Source organism: Canis aureus, chromosome 1 (assembly GCF_053574225.1).
Source record: "Canis aureus isolate CA01 chromosome 1, VMU_Caureus_v.1.0, whole genome shotgun sequence".
NCBI lineage: Eukaryota > Metazoa > Chordata > Mammalia > Carnivora > Canidae > Canis > Canis aureus.
Genome location: NC_135611.1, coordinates 85,596,899 through 85,609,067, shown reverse-complemented (window position 1 = coordinate 85,609,067; position 12,169 = coordinate 85,596,899). Strand labels below are relative to the sequence as shown.

Genomic DNA, 12,169 nt, shown 5'->3' with positions numbered 1-12,169 from the left:
AAAAAAAAAAAGAAAAAGAAAGAAAGAGAAAAAACATACTTCAAAAGGAAGTTTTTGTTCCTGAAAATTATGTCAAAGAAAATTTTTAAAATGGAATGAGTTGTTCACTTTAAGTGGCTAAGAAATCCAGAGCAGTATGGATCTAAAGGAAGTGGAAGGAGGAGGTAATAATAGAAGCAAAGAGGCATGAATTATATGGAGAAAAAATGGAGAAAGTCAACAAAGCCCAAGGTTGACTTTTTTGACAAAATAAGAAGGTGAGGTCCTTTGTAATACTGAGCAAGAAAAGAGAAAAAAAAGGTACAAAGATATTTTGATTAAAACAGGACATGCTTGCAGTAATGCATTTTTTTTTTTTAAAGAAGAAAACATTACCAACAACTACACATGAATTTATCCAATGGTGCAAGGCATTGTTGAAGAGACTATTCCTTTTCTTTTCTGTGGAATTACCTTTGTAGCTCTATAGAAAATCAACTGCCTGCCTATATGTAGGCGTATTCCTGGGCTCTATTCTGGTCTGTTAATCTCTTTGTCAGTCATTAGACCAGCACCACACTGTTGTACCAACTGTTGTTTTATAATGAGTCTTTAAAGTCAGACAGTGCTGTCCCTTAAACATTGTTCTTTTTCAAAGTTGTTTTGGCTAGATCCTGTTTGTTGCTACATAAATTTTAGAATCAGTTTGTCAATTTCCACAAAAAGCCTTCTGGGATTTCAATTGGGATTGCATTGAATCTTCTCTCTTCTCCTGGGACTCCAGCCATGTTTATAGATCGCGTCACTGTATCCTTTAGTACCCTCTCCTCCATTTTTCATTGTTTTGTCTGTCTGGGCTTCATTACAGAAAACTCCTATCCTAATGAATTTACTAATTCTTCCTTTATCTGCGTCCAATTCTTAATAGATAATTCACCCAGTTAGCTTTTGAAAATGGCCATTTTTAGTTCAAGATTTATTTCTTTATTACCCTTTTGTTAGTTTCCAGGTCTTGTGAACTTTCCAATTTTGTATTTTAAATATAGATCTTTTAAAGTCTATGTCTGATGATGTGCAAAGCCTAAATCTCTACACTGAGAAATACATTTTTTCTTTTGTTCTTTCTGGCTTTTGTTCATGTTGTCTTGCCCTCTTCTGGCTTTGCTAGCTATTTGGCGCTAGGCATTGGATTGAAAAATGTGCTTGTAGAAATGACAGCAGTGACATTATCTTCTTCCAAAGAATATGTGCATTTGCTACTGCTAGATTCCTAGTATCCCTAGGTTTCCCCAAACAGATCTCGGCCCTGGTATTCTAGGATCAAAGTAGAAGGGTTTCATCAAGGCTACCCTTCCTGTCTCCACATGCTCTGAGCTAAGAACCACCAGATTGTCAAATGGGCAGTACACCCTCTCAGATACTTAGCTATCTGCAACCAGGAAATGCTCCCCAATGTAAAGCCCAAACAGTGGGCTTCCTTCCGAGGACTTCCATCCTGCCTGAGAATCGGGCCTGAGACTTTCACCATCTGGTTAGCAATTTTTATCTGTAAGAGATTTGTTTAAATAAATATTTGTCCAGATATTCTTGTTGTTCTTCAGTAGAAGATCCAGTCTACATTATTTGTTCTGCCATTATCAGAATCAGTTCTTGAGAAAACTTTCTCAATTTTTCAATGAAAAGTTCTTGACTGAAAATTTATGTTAAGTGATAATTCTACATCAGCAGCTCTTTTTCTTTCTGTCAGCCATTTATATGTACTCTCCTATCTGCTTTTTTCACGGTAATCTCATTTTTACTATGATATGTCTAAATGTATATTTCATTTTTTATCCTTTTGGGATGTATTCTGATACCTAAATCTGAGTTTTATAACTTTCGTTTATATATTTCGTTAGTTTTGTAGATGTCTCAGCCTTCATTTCTATTAAACATATGCTGGATCTCCTGATTTTATCTCTGTATTCTTGAGTTTCTGTTCCTATTTCCCACATCTTAATTTCTCCATGTTGCATACTAAATAATTTCCTCGAATCTGTACTCTAGTTTAATCTCTATTTAGCTATTTTTAGTCTGCTGATTAGAGTATCCATTAAGCTTTTATTTTCAGTGACTATGTTTTTGTTCTTTCTAGAGCTTTATTTGATTCTTTTAAAAATCATCATGTTCTTTTTGGTGTTATATTGTGTTGATTTAAGTAAGATGAATAATCTTAAATCATCATTTAACCAAAGAATTCAACAGAATCACATATGTGTTATATTTTCACATCTAAATGGTAAAAAAAAAAAAAAAATGAAAGTCTAAAGTACTTCTGGACTAATAGTGAAACCTCAGAATATTTTGTCAACTCAAATAGTTTTATTTGGGCAAAACACATAAAAGCTCATCAAGGTTATAGTTCATGAAACATGCAACAATCTCCAAAGTCTCAATGTCATTAAAGGCTCATTTGTATAAATGACACTTCCAAGACTGTGTTATGAAATAGAGCAGGATTGTTCATTTTTATACAAATCTTCATACTGTAAAGGAGAATCATACTGAGATGTTTTTGTGAGCGTTCTTAATTCACCACTTAATCAGAACTAAATTTAAGACATGAAATTATATCTGCTCCTCTGTACTGTAAGAGGAAGAAGGGACATTTTATTTTATTTATTATTTTTAAAAGATTTTATTTATTTATTCGAGAGAGAGAGAGAGAGAGAGAGAGAGAGAGGAAGAGACACCGGTAGAGGGAGAAGCAGGCTCCATGCAAGGATCCTGACATAGGACTCGATCCCAGGCCTCCAGGATCAGGCCCTGAGCCGAAGGCAGCGCTAAACCGCTGAGCCACCTGGGCTGCCCAGAAGGGACATTTTATTGTTATCTTTCCGATATTTCTCTTATTAGCATTTGGGAGGGTAGCTTCATGTTTAAGTGATAGAACACAGACAAAGAGTATAAGCCTGTGTTTATAAAATCTCAAAGAAAAAATGAATCTTTTACACCACAGCCTAGGCTAAGGAGCTCTGGCCATGTTGCTGCCTATTCATCTAGTGATTCAGAGGGCATATTTTTCTATTCCTTTATTTAGTGAGTGTAAATCATTCCAGGAAATGGAGTCTCAGTTTCTAGCTCCTCTTCATACAACCTTGACTACTCTCTTTACTTGGCTATCAAACCCTTTGGCTATCAAGACAACAAATTCTCAAGGGCAAGAACAGTTTGTTTACCTCTTGATTCTTAGTTTCCTCTGATTTTTGGCTTCTGGGGATGTTTCTTGCTTTCTTTTTGAGCCAAGTATGCTTTTGATAGCTATTTGTTATATTTTTATCTTGCATTCTTAACTGTGTTTTTTAAGGAGAATTTCCACATGATATAGTCTGCTATAATGAGTGACATGGAAATTATTTTTTCCAAAAGAAGACAGTCATTTAAAAAAAGAAAAAAGCAAAACTAGTTATTTCATTAAACTGCTGGGTTTATGTCTTATTTACTTTTAGTTTGTACATATTTTGGGGAAGCTATTTCTCATAGATGTCAGTCAATAACAGAAAATGTTTTTTTTTCTCTTATAGTTTTTGTTGCTTAATTATTACTTATATGCATAAAGGCTTATCTGTAGAGAAACATCTTTTTTAATTTGGGGCTGTAACGCAGATTTCAGGTTTTTTACTTTTATAGCAATTCTTGGTCAATTTATGCTGAAGTTACAAAGTCGTATCAGTTTATTATTGCTCCAACATTGTTAAGTTTGTAGAGTTCCAGAATGAGTTTAAACTCAAAGTCCACTAGTATTCAAATATTTTTGGAATTGTCTGGAGAACTGATCATATTAATTCATTAAGAAGATTTTTAAAAGCAGGAACTAAGATCTTCCTGGGAGTAATTCTCTAAGTGAAGGTAGTATCAGACAAATAAATCTGGGTCTGTACAATGCTTTGGTTGTTAGAGATGAGTGTTGAATCTGAAACTTGCTATTTCCTATTGAGATTTCTCTTTACCCAGCACCCCTTTCTCTCTCTCTTTTTTTTTAAAGATATTATTTATTTATTCATGAGACACACACACACACACACACACACACACACAGAGGCGCAGAGACACAGGCAGAGGGAGAAGCAGGCCCCATGCTGGAACCTGATGTGGGACTCGATCCTGGGTCTCCAGGATCACACCCTGGGCCGAAGGCGGCGCTAAACCCTTGAGCCCCGCCCCCGGGCTACCCCAGCACCCTTTTCCCAAACATGGTCTCTCATCATAATGATAAGGACAGAATAGGCTAAAATTAATTAATGAAAAAGTTACTGGTTAATGCAAAGTCAAGCTTCCAGATACATGAAGAAATTCCAGAGGTCCTCAATCTATTTCTGTTACCCACATGACAAAGAGACAGCTTTAGACATTAGCTTAGCGGCATTAATGAACCCAGAAAATAAACGATCACCTGCCATTTTTGAAGATACCACTATATCAGCTGTGGCAGCAAAGTTACAGAGCTCAGAGCAGTGCCCAGGAGATAGAATAGCCAGGGAGACAGGGTAGTGTTCAGGCAGCAGAGACTTGGAATTGGCAGCTTAGTGACCACTAAGAGAGGGAATGTGCCTTTGGCTCTAGAATCAGCTTTCTTCAGCTGTAAAAGGCAGCAACAAGATACTCTCAGATGATTCTATGGGCAGCAAAAAGCTTGTAAGAGGCATTACTAAAAAGAATGGATCACAAAAGAAGAAGCAAATGAGCGATAATGATGATTGGTGGTTGCCAGGGTCTGGGGAGAAACTGATTAATGGGTAAGGAGTTTTACTTTAGAGTGATAGAAATATTTTGGAACTAGATAAGAATTGTGAGTGAACCGTATTGTGAGGATTAAATGCCACTGAACTGTTCACTTTCAAATGGTTAATTTTATGTTATGAAAATTTCACCTTTTTAAAAAAATATAAAGGGGAAGAAGATAGAAGCTTATTCTTGACCATAGGTGACAACCCAAGAACGACTCCAAATAATGGAAGTTTTTTGATGGGGCTCTGGACCTTACAACAACATGGATATAAAAACCCTGAGAAACAGAGTTTTAACTACTTTCAAACTGATCCAGGAATGGTTGCCCTGGGGAAATTTGGGTTTCATGCCACTTAAAATATTTTGCTTCCATGTCCTATTGTTTCAGTCTCAATTCTTAGATATTGTGACAACATAAATAATGATTAGCATATATTGGATAACACTTCAAGAATATTCTAAAAGGGTAACTTTTGTATATTTTTCTTGTTGTTTCTGATCATTTTTTGGAGGATAAAGGACGATTTCTCTCACATTTCTCCCTCCCTCAAAGAAGGAAACAAAGGTAGGTATTAATCCAAAACCTTTGTAAGTCATCGTGATTAGTTTTGGAAAGTGTACAATGTCCTGAGAATCGGGAATGTCTTTCTCTCTGAAGTCAGACTCGTATAGCATTAAAGCACAAAACGGCAATTTAGAATGTGGAGTTTAAGCATTTTAAAAACAAATGATGTGTAAACATAGGAAATGACTTTCTTCAGGTGATAGCATCATGATTTGTCCTGCACCCAGATTTCAAAGCCTCCTTCTATACCACTGGGAGGTGGTTCTCTAGGATACAACTTTCCTAGACATAAAAGCAATGGCACATTTCTCTGCCTTATGCTCCTATATAAAGAATGACTTTCTTAAATAAGTGCATCATGAACATCATAGACACATATAATCTCCTAATAGTATCTGTAGGTAATCCAAACTGTTCCTCCAAGAAAATAAACTTCAACAGTATGAGGTCCTAGAAGAGCTCTGGGAAGTTCAATGTGCATTAACTAGTTGATTTTCCATGAAAAAAATTTCCCCCAAACATTAATTTAGGTTTTTCAAACTGCAAAATTTCAAGAAATACACAACTAATGCCAAAAAAATAATTGTTTCTTTGGATCTTAAGAAGCACCTGGGTACAGAGGTTCCACTCTGTTGCATAGAATTGTAAGCTATTCATTCCTTACCCAAGTATACCATTCCAGGATATTGAAATTGGCCTTGCATAACTATTTTTCTTTCAACTACCATTTGAGTGGGGACTGACCCTATAGGGGAACTTTTTTACATGCCTCCCTATCAGGGCTGTCGTTGATGTGCGCAGGGACAAATTCTTTTACCTCAGTCAACATATAGAAAGAGGCTGGTGGACTTCTCCCTAAAAAGTGTAAAACAGGGAATTCATAAAAACTGAGTAAGTAAAATCACTCTTTGTAAATATAGAACCAAGGACACAAAAAAAGGAGCTCCTTTTAGGCATGTGGCTTAGAAAGGCATCTCACTTAGTAAATCCATACTAAACCCTGTTGCATCCTGGATTCATACCAATGAAGTATCCAGTAGCTGATGATCCCATTCCATTGGCCTGAACTTATACACTTCAAAAATTGTAGCTACTGGAATTTTGTTCATTATTCAAAATAAAAATCTCAAAGAATTATATTAGCTAAAACAAAGACAAAAATGATGACAACTGAGAGTTATGTATCATTATGAACCCAATTCTGCTAATTGTTTTTATAAATCCAGATAAAAAATATAACTATTTTTTTCCCATTTAACAGATGAGAACACTGAGGTAAGACTTTTTCAATTCCTGAGAAATATTTGGCCTTCTGTTCCAGATTTTCCACTGTGCTTACTAGATATCACAAAATCTGCTACATTTAGTCACAAACTGATAAAAGTTTGGCAGGAATACACTCTGGACCCTGTTATCTTCCAGTTTAACTCCAACTTAGCATACATGAATTGAATCCTGGAGGATCCCTGGGTGGTGCAGCGGTTTAGCGCCTGCCTTTGGCCCAGGGTGCTATCCTGGAGACCCGGGATCGAATCCCACGTCGGGCTCCCGGTGCATGGAGCCTGCTTCTCCCTCTGCCTGTGTCTCTGCCTCTCTCTCTCTCTCTCTCTCTCTCTCTGTGTGACTATCATAAATAAATAAAAATTAAAAAAAAATGAATCCTGAAATTCCTCTCCATGATAATAAGAATCTTCTCGTTGTTTCACTAAAATACATATTTTTTAATTTCATCAAGCATTCTATTTGTTTTTTTCTTTTTTAGTTTGCCTAATGTTTTGTCTAGGGGTTAGCAAACTGTTGCTATGTGTGAGATAGTAAATATTTCAGGCCTTAGCAGGCCATACCATCGCTATTACAAGGACTCATCTTCACTATTGTAGAGCTAAAGTGGCCACAGAGTCTACATAAATGAACGGATGTGACTCTATTCCAGTAACATTTTATTTTATTTTAAAGATATTATTTATTTATGCACTAGAGACACAGAGAGAGAAGCAGAAGCATAGGCAGAGGTAGAAGCAGACTCCCTGCAGGGAGCCCAATGTGGGACTCGATCCCAGGACCCTGGGATCACGATCTGAGCTGAAGGCAGATGCTCAACCACTGAGCCACTCAGGGATCCCATTTCTTTTTAAATCTTTTTTTTAAAGTTTTAATCCAAATTCCAATTAGTTAACACACAGTGTAACATATGACAGGTTTTTGTTTTGTTTTGTTTTGTTTATTCCTATCTCGATCTGCTTTCCTCACTTTTGTTGCCAGGCTTCTAAGTACATCTGGAAAATTTTATGCTGATTGGTACTATTTCACATTTTTATTTTGAATATCTGCTCAATTGTGTGTTCATCATTACTCAGTATTCTTTCCCATTCCTCTTCTAAACTTGCCATTAATCATCCTGGATAATGACAAACTGTTCTTCAAAGTGGTTGAACCAATTTACACTTCAGTAAGCAGTGACTGAGATTCTTATTGTTTCACATCCTTGCCAATATTGCAGACTTTTGAATATCTGCCAGTTTTGTGGTTGTGAAACAGGGCCAATGCATTTCACAGTTTGAGAGGGGTGACATTCACATTTGAGTGCATGGGAATGATGCTCCCCAGAGTTGAGCAGTGCAAGATCCATGCAACTGTATATAGCAAACTTGGTATGAAATAGCTCAGTGTGTTTTTAATTTATAACTATTTTATTATTAATGAGTTCAAGAATCTTTTCACTTGTTTAATGGCTACTTATATTTCCTTATTTATGAAGCATGCATTCATGGCTTCTACCCAGTTTTCAATTCTTGCTGTATTCTGTATACTAGTCCTTGTTAGCTATACATTACAAATATCTCCTCTCAATTTGTGGCATGTATTTTTACCCCTTTCAGGGTGTCTTTGGATGAACAGAAGGTTTTGATTTTCATGAGGTTAATTAAGTGTTAATTTTCTTCTATGGTAAAAGTTTTTACGATCTGATTTAAGAAATTTTTCCTTGCCCTGAAGCCAGAAAAATGTTGAATTTTGCATTTCATGTTAAAGGTTTTTTTTTTTTTTTTTACTGATCTGGAATTGATTTTGCCTTTGTGTTATCCAGCACTATTTATTGAGTAGTTGTTCCTCTTTGTCCTTCTTTTAATTTCAGTCATATATTGTTTCAATACGTGTATATTTGTTTCTGTTTAGTTTATTTGAGTCAACTTAGTCTTTCTAAATGTATACTTTTTGTCTGTGTGGTACATACATGACTTTGTATACTGTTTCTCTTTTTCACAGGTTATCTTACTTTCCATATTTCCAACTGCTTTACAATTATAATATTTGTGCCTATTCACATTTTTGGGATATTTTTACGTATTAATTCCCTATTTTTTGTTTGTCAAACTTTTTCTAATATTTTTTGATATTATAGAGAGTACTATAGTAGACATTTTATGCATATACCTTTTTCTTATGCTGAATCATATCCTGAAGACATAATCACAGGAATAGGCATATCAACTAAGGGTAATGCTATTACATGGTTTTAAATATCATTAATTAAATATTGTCACACTTAATTCCAAAGTGATGATTTCACTTAAACATTTTAATTTCCTGCCTTCAAGTTATTAATTAAATGGTACTTTTTGTCTTAGTTTTAATAAATATTTATTTGATTGCCCATGAGGCTAAACAAAGTACTTTGAGTCATTATTGTGCATGTCCCTTCACAAGTGGGCCTCCTGCTCATTCTCTTTGCACTGAAGTTTGGTGCTTTACATGAAAATTTGAATGGGCTCTTTACAGTTTACAGACTTGTAACACATACTGTATAACTTGACTTCTTCTTTTTTTTTTTCTAAGAGCTAACCTCTATTTTAAGCCCCTGCTTAGTCTGCCTTTTTTCATTCCATCATATTGGACTAATCACACAAGATTAATCTAGAGCTCTCGAATCAAGGCAAAGGAGTTCTTCTCCAGTTGTATCTTGGCACAGATGTGGCATCATCTCTCTGAAATCACTATCACTTATACCTCTGGGAACTGGAGATTGAATTACTGCTCTGCTTGGAGTTACCCACAAAGATCGGCTTCAAAGATGAGGGTTTAAGTTTCTATCCCATTCAGAGCAGTGGCAAACATAGAAGCAGAGCGCAGTGAGTCATCCTCATCCTTTTGTGGGCACTCAGCTTAGCTGGCATGTCACATCTGACAGTGCCCAGCTTTCAGATGAAGGAACATCAAGTGCTATGTCAAATAATTACACTGGGCTTGGAACTTGACTCCCATAGTACCAGGGAAAACATTGAACACACGGCCTCTGTTTCTTCATATTGGCTATTTACCAGGGTTCAATATACCATATGGATTTCCTTGGACTGAGCCCCAAGGAGAACGAAAGCATATCCTGCTTTTTCATTCATTCATTTTAGTTAAGAATGCACCCTTTCACTTGCCTCGATGTTATGGCAGAGCGTGTTTTATAGATAACATCTGTCACTCTTCATTTTCTCTCACATCTAATAACTCACTGAATCTTGTTCATTCGGGATTCAGACATTTGGATATATCCTCTCCTCTTTAGCTCCATTGTCTCAGTACAGGCTTTTATCTTCACTCTTCTAGATTACTTTAATTCCGCTCAGTACATCTCTCTGCTTCCAATCTTACCTGACTTTTACTCTCTGCCTTAGTGAGAACATTTTCAATTATAAACACAGGAATCAAAATCAAACTATGTTTGTGAAATCAACAGTAACAACAAAAATAATGTATTGAATAAAAAAATTGAAGAATAGAGTTGATTTGAAACTTAGCTAATACAGGGGTTCAAATGATGCCATCAGAATTCTCTCTCTCTATCCTTCAACTCAATTTTCTTCAACATTGGCCTCCTAAGAAGAAGTTGCGGCCACAGAATAATAAAGATGGTCCAGGAGCAGGGGCTTACATGAGTCTCTTAGCTAGAAATTCCAGAGACAGCAGCATAATGTCCCAAAGCATGAATGCCATCCACCCTCCTTGCCCCAAAGGCCTACATCAAGCTCTCTTGGGTCAGGCTCTCTCCTGGGCCACTTTGAATAGCAAGTTTGTGCCACATGCCTGACCTCATCGTGGAAAGAGGTGAAGACTTGTTGAGTTTACCAGCCCTACCAGAATCACAAGGAGCAGGGAAGAAGGGGCAATATTCAAAACAAAAGCTGGTAGGTCAGGCTAAAAATGAATAGATATTTACTAAATATGACTTCCAAAGTTATCACTATCAAATAAAATGATAATCATGTCTCTAATTTTCCAGCTCAAAAAAACCTTCAAAGCCTTCCAGTTTTTTATGGATGAGCACAGTCCTCTTGCCTGGCTCATAGGTACACAGGTTGAGAACTCATTCTATCTTCCCTGTCATCTCCCATAGACTCCCTAACACATTTTAGGTTGTAAAGCATCATCACCCAAAGAAATCACTATTGCCTTAACGTTCCTAATATACTTTAATCTTTTAAGATTCTATAACTTACAGTATTGCACTCTCTATCATGCAAGCCTTAATCCCTCCTCTCTGAACAGCTTAAATGTAACTTTCAGTCCCTAGGTTCAGTTCTACCTTTTAAAGTTTTTTTAGGCTCCACCTGTTAATTTCTAACCCCTCTATTGTTACAACACTTTGCACTGGTCTGGCTTATAATCTTAATCACATTGTGTTATAATTATGATTATGTGTCTGTTTTCTATCCTTGACTCTGAGCAGCTTGAAGATGGGAACTGTTTCTTAATTGTCTTTACTTTCCTCACTACCCTCTGCCCTATAGCTCTTAGCAAAAGCCAGAGCAGACACATGTCGATCGACTGAATGAATGCATGAATAATAAAACCCCAGATTTTTGTGAACCAAGTGAATCTAGTCCCTCAAAAAATACTTTGTGCTGAGAGAACTCATCCACTAATGTGGCTCAACAGGGTGGCAGAAGTATGTTGGCACAGTAACTTATTTGCAATGCAGAAGACATTCTGTGGTTTGGAAGCATTTTCAAATAGTGAAGTGAAATGTTATATAACAATCCAAGAGATTATAGACCTGAATAATGCAGTACATTAAAAGTATCTCCTTCTGGGACTTGGATCTACTGGCCACCATCCAATAATCTATATTTCTACCTATTATTATTTTTTTATTATTATTTTTTAAAGACTTTATTTTATTTACTCATGAGAGATACAGAGCGAGAGCGAGAGCGAAAGAGAGAGAGAGAGAAAGAAAGAGGCAGAGGGAGAAGCAGGCTCCATGCAGGGAGCCTAAGGTGGGACTTGATCCTGGGTCTCCAGGATCAGGCCCTGGGCTGCAGGCGGCACTAAACCGCTGCGCCACCGGAGCTGCCCTATTTCTACCTACTAATACCTAATGGTTGCTTCAAGACTCACACATTTTATTTTATTTTATTTTATTTTTTTTAAACTAAGGTATTGTATGTTCAGAAACTAATATGCAAAAAAAAAAAAGGAGCTAATATGCTTGATATAATGTTCTAATCTCTTCCACAATGGCTCCCTCTCATGAAGAGCCACAAAATGATTGTTAAAAAGCAACCATTTTAGCAAGACTGGAACTGTTATGATAGAGAACGTCCAATTTAAAAAAAATTTTTTTATTATGTAGTCTCTTTCTCAGAGCAAGGCCCCCCACTGGACCTCTCAGGTTTCTACCAAAGAGCTAATTATCTCCACAGATTTCTAGGAAGTACTATTCACATACAAAACAATGTAGTCACATGGAGTTTGTTTGTGTTTCGTAGGTTCTCATATCTATAAGTCAAGCTTGAATTTGAGTTTTGGTGCAAACAGCACACCTACCACAAAAATGCTATTGTGGGTACCACCACAGCAACCAAATAG

General features: G+C 36.4%; 1 long non-coding RNA gene across 12 annotated transcripts in view; it reads left to right on the top strand.

Moving 5' to 3' along the window:
• Window positions 1-12,169, top strand: part of LOC144319119 (uncharacterized) — a 61,232-nt gene that overhangs the window by 16,055 nt on the left and 33,008 nt on the right. The window contains exon 4 of one of the 12 annotated variants that reach the window (XR_013385028.1): window positions 5,266-5,311. The exons of 10 other annotated variants lie outside the window; for them this stretch is intronic. This is a non-coding gene — a long non-coding RNA (uncharacterized LOC144319119). Of the gene's footprint in view, window positions 1-5,258; window positions 5,312-12,169 lie in introns of all 12 variants that reach the window. One more of the 12 variants, XR_013385025.1, reaches the window with a different exon arrangement.